The sequence below is a fragment of the Triticum urartu genome, chromosome 4A (genome assembly GCF_056163025.1).
Source record: "Triticum urartu cultivar PI428250 chromosome 4A, HENAU_Tu73, whole genome shotgun sequence".
Classification (NCBI taxonomy): Eukaryota; Viridiplantae; Streptophyta; class Magnoliopsida; order Poales; family Poaceae; genus Triticum; species Triticum urartu.
This window is the reverse complement of record NC_141876.1, coordinates 607885926-607896063: the sequence shown is the minus strand read 5'-3', so window position 1 is coordinate 607896063 and position 10138 is coordinate 607885926.

The following is a 10138-nucleotide window of genomic DNA, read 5'->3' as shown; positions in this document are numbered from 1 at the left end:
TTCGAGGTGGGTTGCTCTCAAACGACAAAAGCCGTACTTTAACTCTGAGCAGCCAACCGTTTATGGTTGTAGGGGGTGGGCTATTTATAGCCACTAGGCAACCCGACCTGATTTGTCCGAAATGACCCTGGGTCACTAAGGAACTGACACATGTTCCAACAGTCAGATTTCAAACACACACGACAACTTTACTTGGGCTACAAGCAAAGCTGACTTGTCCAACTCTGAACAAGATTCGCTCTCATAGTCTTCACTTGAAGACATAGGATTTTTGGTTAAGCATCACTTCAGTCATTCTGACTGGTTTTCTTGTACCCCACTTAACAGTATGGTGGTTCCTATGACTCAACAAAGAAGAAAAAGAACTACGAAAGATCTAACTCTTCGCGCTCCATAGTCTTCATGTGATGTCTTCTCTTGTCATAGTCTTCAATGTGAATGTCTTCATATACCACCTTTGACTTCAATGTCTTCATACATTTTTAGGGGTCATCTCTGGTAGGAAAACCGAATCAATGAGGGACTTCTACCTGTGTTATCCTGCAATTCTCACAAACACATTAGTCCCTCAACTAGGTTTGTCGTCAATACTCCAAAACCAACTAGGGGTGGCACTAGATGCACTTACAATCTCCCCCTTTTTGGTGATTGATGACAAACTAGTTGAAGTTTTCAACGGGGAATATAATATGTGAAATTGTAATGGATAAGGAATTGTCTTCATAAGTTGCAAGGGCTCCCCCTGAAGATGTGCATATAAGTAATTTGCTTTTGGAATGCAAATACACATGGCAGGTTGTACTTGTGGAGATCCTCTTCAACTTATGATGACAATTCATCATGCATGAAAGGTATGTGAAGATAATGAACATGCATAATGAAAAATGGGCGTCTGCAAAATGATCTAAGTGCGGAATTTATCGTCGCACATGCAGAATTTATCATCGCATCACAAAATAGCAAATAAGTAGCAGACGACCATTGAGTTTAAGTGTTACAACTCAAAGAACCAAATGTATCAAAACGAGAGTTGTAAACACTAGGCAAACATAAAGTAACCGCCCATATGGACCCGCTTGAAGACTATCAAACTCATAAGATTCTCCCCCTTTTGTCAGTGAGGACCAAAAAGGTTTGAAGACATAGAGCATCTACTCGTTCCCATGAAGAGTAGGTGAAGCAGCAGGGTCGTCGGTGGTGTTCGGCGGTGCAGAAGAACTTGGGGCAGTGTCGAGGCGTGCAGAAGTAGGGGGTGGTGAAGTGGCATCATCTTCGTCCTCGATCACTCTGGCATTCACAGTTGCCGCAGAGGAAGAAAACTCAGAGTCTTCAAGAGATGGAGTTCGTCGCAGCACAGCCCTTCGGGGAGGTGTGGAGTCAAACTTGAAACGTTCAGAGAAGCCATCCTCTTGAAGATCATCCTCAGGACACATAAGCGTCAGCCCTTTCCATGTATGCCGACAAGTTTCATGGGCAACAAAGGCATTCTTGGTGGCAAGATTGCGAATGCGGTTGACATCCACCAAGAGGCTTTGCATTTGGCGCTTCAGCCAATCATGATGCCTATCCTGTTTCTGATGAAGAGTAACCAGAAGCTCTCGGTCATTGAGAACACGAGATCGCTTCTTGGGTTGTTGGGCAATAGTGCTTTCAGTGGCTTCAGTAAGAGCACGATGAGGTGCACGTGTAGTACCAGCCAGAGGATAAACATGAGTGACAGCTTCAACTCCTTCAATGTTCTGAGTGAAACTTTGATGCTCCGCATTCTGAAGACTAATAGGTTCCTTGGCAGGCTTAGGATAAATGACTTCAACGGACATATCCACATCAGGCAGAAAGATCCGATGATTGCGAGCAGATGGCTGATATGAGATAGCTGAGTGGAGTTTAATCAGCCGCATTATCCATGGAGCGTAGAACTTCAAGCCAAAAAGATCAGATCCTGATGCAGCAAGTTGGCGGATGAAGAAGTCTTGTGCATTGAAGCATTTGCCATGAAGAATATAGAAGACCAAAGTCTTCATTGCACCTTCTAGCTTTGCATGTGGAGAATGTCCTTTGATGGGCCAGAGAGTTCGCCTTATGATGTGATAGATAGTCCTTGGCAGATACTCAAGGTCTTCAACAAAGAACTCCTTAGGATATGCAACATCTTGTGGCAGAGGCTTCATCATACTGAGCATCTGACTCATGTTCGGTTCAGGCTTCTGAAAGATGCTTTCCATCGCTTCACTGTGAAGTTGACATCCAGGTTCATAGAGATCTCCAGGAGTGGGCAGACTAGTGAGCTCAATAATATCAAAGGCTTTGGCTTCGTGATGAACATTTCCTATCATCCACTCAAGGACCCAAGTCTTTGGATCTCTGTTGTAACCACGTATGTGAAGTGTGGCATAAAATTGGAGCAGCAACTCTTCGTTCCAGTGCTCTTCGTCAGTGACGAAAGGCAACAATCCAACTGATGAAGCTATGTACCTAGGGTAGGGGCACGGACCTGTCCTAAGAGCCCTGCCCAAGGACGTCCTTAGAAGAAGTCATCTTTCAATCGACTTGAAGGTACCCACTCGACGGGTTCAAGACACTCGACCAAGAAGCTACCACTCGACCACGAAGCCAACCACTCGACTGCCAGGAGATCTAAAGTCACTCCGCAGGCAAACGGTCGGTCATTAAATAGTCTTTATGGTCATCATAGCACTTTATTAGGGGCGTTACCAGTAACGCCCAACCTTAATGTACCTTAAACCCTGCATTACTGAGGGCAGGAGAGGGCTGGCGAACTCTATATAAGCCACCCCCCTCCTCAGTAGCAAGGGTTCGCACCCCTATTATTCACACACCTATAATCCAATCAACCGCCTCCGGGCACCGAGACGTAGGGCTGTTACTTCCTCCGCGAAGGGCCTGAACTCGTACATCCTGGTGTATTTACAACCTCTCCATATCTGAGATCTAGCCTCTCCATACACACCCCCCTACATCACTGTCAGAGTTAGAACCACGACAGTTGGCGCCCACCGTGGGGCAGGAATCTTAGCGCCTAGTTGGAGAAGTTGCGATTTTTTCCGATCCCTTTGATCATGGTTTCGTGCGGAGTTTTGGTGGAGGGCCGTGAGATCCGTCTCGGCGCACTCACGTTCATCGCCGACGACTCCGCTTGGCTTCAGGAGGCCCCACTCGACATCGACGCGCTCCCCATCCGCGGTGCGACGCACTTCCGCGCATGCGTTCGTGGCGTCCTCCTGCGGCAGCCGTCGACCTAGTATCGGTCGGTCCCCGTGTCGTCTCCCCGCCCTGTCTCCCACCGGCGCAAGTGCTCCGGTCGGTCGAGACTTCAGGGGTGGGTGAGGCATGCCGTAGCTCGCTAGTCGGTCGCCCCACAAGTCGCGGCAATCGAGCCCGACGAATCCCTCTACGGCCTGTTCGACCTGTCGACTGGCTCCGCGGAGACCGCATCTGAGTGCGACAGCAGCGACCCAGCGGCTGAGGTTCTGGCGGTCGATGGAACACACAGTCCTCCCGGTTTCCCTCGCGCTGATGGAGGCGCGGGTGGGGGCGACCCGTCGCATCCCCATGATGAGTATCTCCCCGAACCTCTCACGTCATTGCAGCGAGAGGAGCTTCGCCGCCGGAACATGGACACACTCCACACTCCTATCGTCGGAGAAACCCCCGAGGCCCGGGCCTTGGGGGACGCGCGCTTGGCTAACTTGGCCGAGCGCACTCGACTGGAAAATCTCCAGCGAATACTCGATGAGCAAGCGCGTCAGCGAGCTCTCGAGTCCAGTCGACGTCAGCTCTTGCCGCCGACACAGGTATATCGAACCCCAGTTCAGAATTTGGCCGCCGCGGCCCGTATAGCAGAATCGATTCAGCCCTCCCAGTCGGAGGCTGGCAGGGGCTTGTTGCAGATCAGAGCGTTGCTCCGGGCAGCGGGAAACCAGAATTCCGCTGTTTCTCAGTCACGGAATAGGATCCACAGTCGATCTGTTGCAACAGATACAGTCCAGTCGACTCACAGCCCGAGATCGCCCCCGAGACATGAGGGACATGGAGACCGGCACGATCAGTACAGAAGAAATGAGCAGTATGATCACCGATCCGATCGTGATGCTCGACGTCGAGTGCCAACCCCTCCCCCGAGGAGTGGGTCATATGTGCCTCGACAGCGAGATGACAGGCGCCCTCATAGTGTGGGGCAGAGGATTCCAGTCGACCCCAGAGACCCAGGCTTTGATGCGAGATCCATCCTCGTTCAAGGTTTGGTTGACAGGAACAGAGTTCATCGAGAAGGCCACAACAGAGACACGCCTGCCAGCAGCAGAGTACATGCTTCGGGGCCAGAGTGTTTCAGTCGAGCCATCAGAGCCGCAGTGATTCCTCCCAACTTCAGGTTGGCGACGGGAGTCAGCAAGTTCACCGGTGAGTCTAAACCTGACACTTGGCTTGAAGATTACAGAGTGGCTGTACAGATTGGCGGTGGCAATGATGAGGTGGCTATGAAGCATTTGCCTCTCATGTTAGAGGGCTCAGCCAGAGCGTGGCTAAATCAGTTGGCACCCAGCAGCATCTACACTTGGGAGGACCTCTCCCGAGTGTTTGTCACAACCTTTGAGGGAACATGCAAGCGACCTGCAGGCCTTACAGAATTGTGGTCTTGCGTGCAGAAACCGAATGAAACTCTGAGGGATTACATCCAGAGGTGGATCACATTGCATCACACAGTTGAGAATGTACCAGATCATCAAGCAGTTTGTGCCTTTAAAGAAGGCGTTAAGTACAGAGAATTGAATCTGAAGTTCGGTCGAACTGGAGAGATGTCTCTGAATCGGATGATGGAGATTGCCACCAAATACGCTAATGGTGAAGACGAAGATCGACTCCGGAGTGGCAAGCACAAGGCAGTCGCCCAAGAAACCGGAGGAAACTCCAGTCGGAAACAGAAGCGGAAGGCCGAGCCAGCCGCCCCTGGGGAGGCCCTGGCCGTAACCCAGGGAAAATTCAAGGGAAAACCCAAGGGGCCCTGGAAGCCCAAGAAAGTCAAGGATCAAGATGGAAATGATGTTTTGGATCTGCCATGTCACATCCACACCAAGAAAGATGAAGAGGGTAATCTTATTTACCCAAAGCATACCACTCGACAGTGCCGGCTCCTGATCCAGCAGTTTCAGGGCAAGCAGTCCAAAGATAAGGAAAAAGAGTCGGACAGAGTTGAGGACAAGGAAGATAGTGATGATGGATACCCCCAAGTCAATTCCACCCTGATGATTTTTGCTGATGTCGAAAGCAAAAGTCGACTGAAAGTCATTAACCGTGAGGTGAATATGGTTGCTTCGGTAACACCCGCTTATCTGAAGTGGTCTCAGACTGCCATCACATTCGACCAGTCTGATCACCCTACGCACATTGCCACCCCTGGGAGGCAAGCTTTGGTGGTCGACCCAGTTGTCGAAGGCACTCGACTGACCAAAGTCCTGATGGATGGTGGCAGTGGCCTGAACATACTATACGCAGAAACATTGAAAGGGATGGGCATTCCGATGTCCAGGCTCAGTACCAGTAACATGAGCTTCCACGGAGTCATTCCCGGGAAGAAAGCCGAATCACTCGGCCAGATTGCTCTTGATGTGGTTTTCGGTGATTCGAAGAATTACCGCAAGGAAAAGTTGACATTCGAGGTCGTGGACTTCCAAAGCGCTTATCATGCCATTTTGGGCAGGCCAGCTTATGCACGCTTCATGGCTCGACTGTGTTACGTGTACCTCAAACTGAAGATGCCTGGCCCCAGAGGTGTGATCACTGTTACAGGCAATCGAAAGAAAGCAGAAGAGTGTTTTCAGAAAGGATCAAAGATCGCTGATGCTCAGATGGCAGTGGTCGAGCTACAAGAGTACCAGAAGACCGCCGATCCGTGTGAATTGTTGCGAGCCAGGAAGCCTGCTTCAGAATCAGCTTTTCAGTCGTCCGGCGAAACAAAGCCAGCCCACGTTCACCCGACCGACCCCAATGCTGCCCCGACTCACATCTCAACGACGCTCGACTCCAAATAGGAAGAAGCGCTTGTCCAGCTCCTCCGTGAGAACTGGGACATCTTCGCATGGAAACCCTCTGACATGCCTGGAGTTCCCAGAGAGCTGGCTAAGCACCGTCTACGAGTCGACCCAAAATTCAAGCCTGTGAAAGAACATCTTCGACGGTCCGCCGTCCAGAAGAAGAAAGCTATTGGCGAGGAGGTGGCTCGGCTCTTAGCAGCGGAGTTCATCCGAGAGATTTACCACTCCGAGTGGCTCGCCAATGTCGTCATGGTCCCCAAGAAAGATAAGTCACTTCGCATGTGCATTGATTTTACACATATCAATTGGGCCTGCCCGAAAGATCATTTTCCTCTTCCTCGCATCGACCAAATAGTCGACTCGACCGCGGGGTGCGAGAGATTGTCTTTTCTAGACGCTTATTCCGGGTACCATCAAATCCGTCTGTATGGACCTGACGAGATCAAAACGGCTTTCATCACTCCATTCGGATGCTTCTATTATGTCACCATGCCGTTCGGCCTCAAGAATGCCGGAGCCACGTTCATGAGGATGATTCAGAAGTGTTTACTCACTCAAATCAGTCGGAATGTGGAGGCATACATGGATGATATTGTGGTCAAGTCACGGAAAGGTTCCGACCTGCGGACTGACCTTGATGAAACCTTTGCCAACCTCAGGAGGTATGATATCAAACTCAATCCATCAAAGTGCACATTCGGAGTTCCAGGTGGAAAGTTACTCGGTTTTCTCATTTCCGAACGGGGGATCGACACCAACCCTGAAAAAGTTGGTACCATACTCCGGATGAAGCGTCCTGTGCGTGTGCACGATGTCCAAAAGCTTACAGGCTGCTGGGCCGCTCTAAGTCGATTCATTTCTCGTCTCGGTGAAAAGGCGTTGCCTCTTTACCGACTGATGAAGAAGTCTGACAAGTTCGAGTGGACTCCAGAAGCTGATGCAGCATTTGCAGAGCTCAAAGCTCTGCTCTCCACCCAGCCGGTGCTTGCTGCCCCAATCAACAAAGAGCCTCTACTGCTTTACATTGCAGCCACAGGACAAGTTGTCAGTACAGTACTTACGGTCGAGCGGGAAGAAGAAGGAAAGGCCTTCAGAGTTCAGCGCCCAGTATATTATGTGTCTGAAGTTTTGACCCCTTCAAAACAAAGATATCCTCATTACCAGAAGCTTGTATATGGGATTTATATGACCACGAAGAAGGTTGCACATTACTTCTCTGACCACTCCATTACAGTCGTCAGCGACGCCCCACTGTCGGAGATTCTGCACAACAGAGATGCAACTGGTCGAGTGGCTAAGTGGGCGATTGAACTCCTTCCCTTAGATATCAAGTTTGAAGCAAATAAGGCTATCAAGTCCCAAGCAATCGCAGATTTCGTCGCCGAGTGGATCGAACAGCAACTTCCGACTCAGATTCACTCGGAGCACTGGACCATGTTCTTCGATGGATCTAAGATGCTGAATGGTTCCGGTGCTGGGGTAGTATTAGTCTCCCCCCGAGGAGATAAGCTCAGATACGTTCTCCAGATTCACTTTGATTCCTCCAATAATGAAGCAGAATATGAAGCACTTTTGTATGGGTTGCGCATGGCCATTTCACTCGGCGTCCGTCGCCTCATGGTCTATGGCGACTCAGATGGTGGTTAATCAAGTGATGAAGGAGTGGGACGTCAGAAGTCCGGCAATGACTGGTTATTGCAGTGCAGTGAGAAAGTTAGAAAAGAAATTCGAGGGGTTAGAGCTCCATCACATCCCCCGACTGAAAAATCAGGCGGCTGACGATTTGGCAAAGATAGGCTCCAAGAGAGAAGCCATTCCCAGCAACGTGTTCCTGGAGCACATCCACTCGCCGTCAGTCCAAGAAGATCATTTTACAGAAGAAGCCCCACAGCCGAAAAGTGCCATAGATCCGACTGAAGTCGAAGTCCCTGCTCTGGTCGACCTAATCATGGAAGTCTTGGCAATCACTCCCGACTGGACGATATCGTACATCGCGTATATCCTAAGGAAAGAACTCCCGGAGGACGAGGAAGAGGCTCGACAGATCGTCCGCCGATCCAAGGCCTTCACAGTCATAAAGGGATAGTTTTATAGAGAAAGCGCGACTGGAATCGGTCAGAAGTGCATAACACCAGAAGAAGGTCAGATAATCCTTGATGATATCCACTCGGGGACCTGTGGTCACCATGCGTCTTCTCGGACCATTGTGGCTAAAGCATACCGAGCGGGATTTTACTGGCCAAAGGCAAACGAAATGGCAAAAGAGATAGTCGACAAGTGTGGAGGGTGCCAGTTCTACTCCAACATGTCACACAAGCCTGCGTCAGCCTTGAAGACCATTCCACTCGTCTGGCCCTTTGCTGTTTGGGGACTGGACATGGTTGGTCCACTGAGAACAGGAAGGAGCGGTTTCACACATGTGCTTGTGGCAGTCGACAAGTTTACCAAATGGATTGAAGCTAAGCCTATCAAGAATCTTGATGCTTGCACTGCTATCAGTTTCGTCAGGGGGTTAACATTCAGATATGGAGTCCCGCATAGCATCATCACTGACAATGGGTCAAACTTTGATTCAGACAAGTTCAGAGCTTTTTGCGCCTCTCAAGGCACACGAGTCGACTACGCATCGGTCGCCCATCCCCAGTCGAACGGACAAGCTGAAAGGGCAAATGGTCTGATTCTCAAAGGACTAAAGCCCCGGCTGATGCGTGATCTCAAGCACGCAGCGGGCGCATGGGTCGACGAGCTTCCGTCAGTTCTGTGGGGATTGAGGACCACCCCAAATCGGTCGACTGGAAGAACTCCGTTCTTTCTGGTTTATGGAGACGAAGCAGTTCTACCGAGTGATCTTCTTCACAACGCACCCCGAGTCGAACTTTATACCGGAGATGAAGCAGAACAAGCCCGGCAAGACGCAGTCGACCTCCTAGAAGAAGAGAGGGAAATGGCCATGATCAGATCGACCATTTATCAGCAAGACTTGCGTCGATTCCATGCCAGAAATGTGAAGAGTCGAGCCTTCCAAGAAGGAGATTTGGTCCTCCGAGTGGATCAACAGAAACCACACAAGCTTGCTCCTACTTGGGAAGGCCCCTTCATCGTCACCAGAGTCCTCCACAATGGAGCGTATCACCTCTACAATGTTGATCGCCAGATCAACGAGCCGCGTGCTTGGAATGCGGAACTGCTCTGCCCCTTTTACACTTGAGTTCTCCCTTGGACGAGATGTAATAAGAAAAACTTCTGCAGTTCATTTTTAGACAAGAGTGTTCCAATAATTGTTGTCACTTTTGTTTGCATACGAAATCCCCCAGTGGGTGACTTAGCTGCGAATCCGTTTCGCCTAAGTCTGAAAAATCCTACCGAGTGGTGCGCCAGACTCCCACTCGGGGGCTTAGCTGCAGCCCAGTGCTCGCCTAAGTGTTTAAAAATCCTACCGAGTGGCGAGCCAGACTCCCACTCGGAGGCTTAGCTGCAGCACCGTGCTCGCCTAAGTGTTTAAAAATCCTACCGAGTGGCGAGCTAGACTCCCACTCGGGGGCTTAGCTGCAGCCCAGTGCTCGCCTAAGTGTTTAAAAATCCTACCGAGTGGCGAGGCAGACTCCCACTCGGGGGCTTAGCTGCAGCCCAGTGCTCGCCTAAGTGTTTAAAAATCCTACCGAGTGGCGAGCCAGACTCCCACTCGGGGGCTTAGCTGCAGCCCAGTGCTCGCCTAAGTGTTTAAAAATCCTACCGAGTGTAGAGCAAACCTCCCACTCGGAGGCTTAGCTGCAGCACCGTGCTCGCCTAAGTGTTTAAAAATCCTACCGAGTGGTGAGCCAGCTCCCACTCGGGGGCTTAGCTGCAGCCCAGTGCTCGCCTAAGTGTTTAAAAATCCTCCGAGTGGCGAGCCAGACTCCCACTCGGGGGCTTAGCTGCAGCCCAGTGCTCGCCTAAGTGTTTAAAAATCCTACCGAGTGGAGAGCAAACCTCCCACTCGGAGGCTTAGCCGCAGCACCGTGCTCGCCTAAGTGTTTAAAAATCCTACCGAGTGGCGAGCCAGACTCCCACTCGGGGGCTTAGCTGCAGCCCAGTGCTCGCCTAAG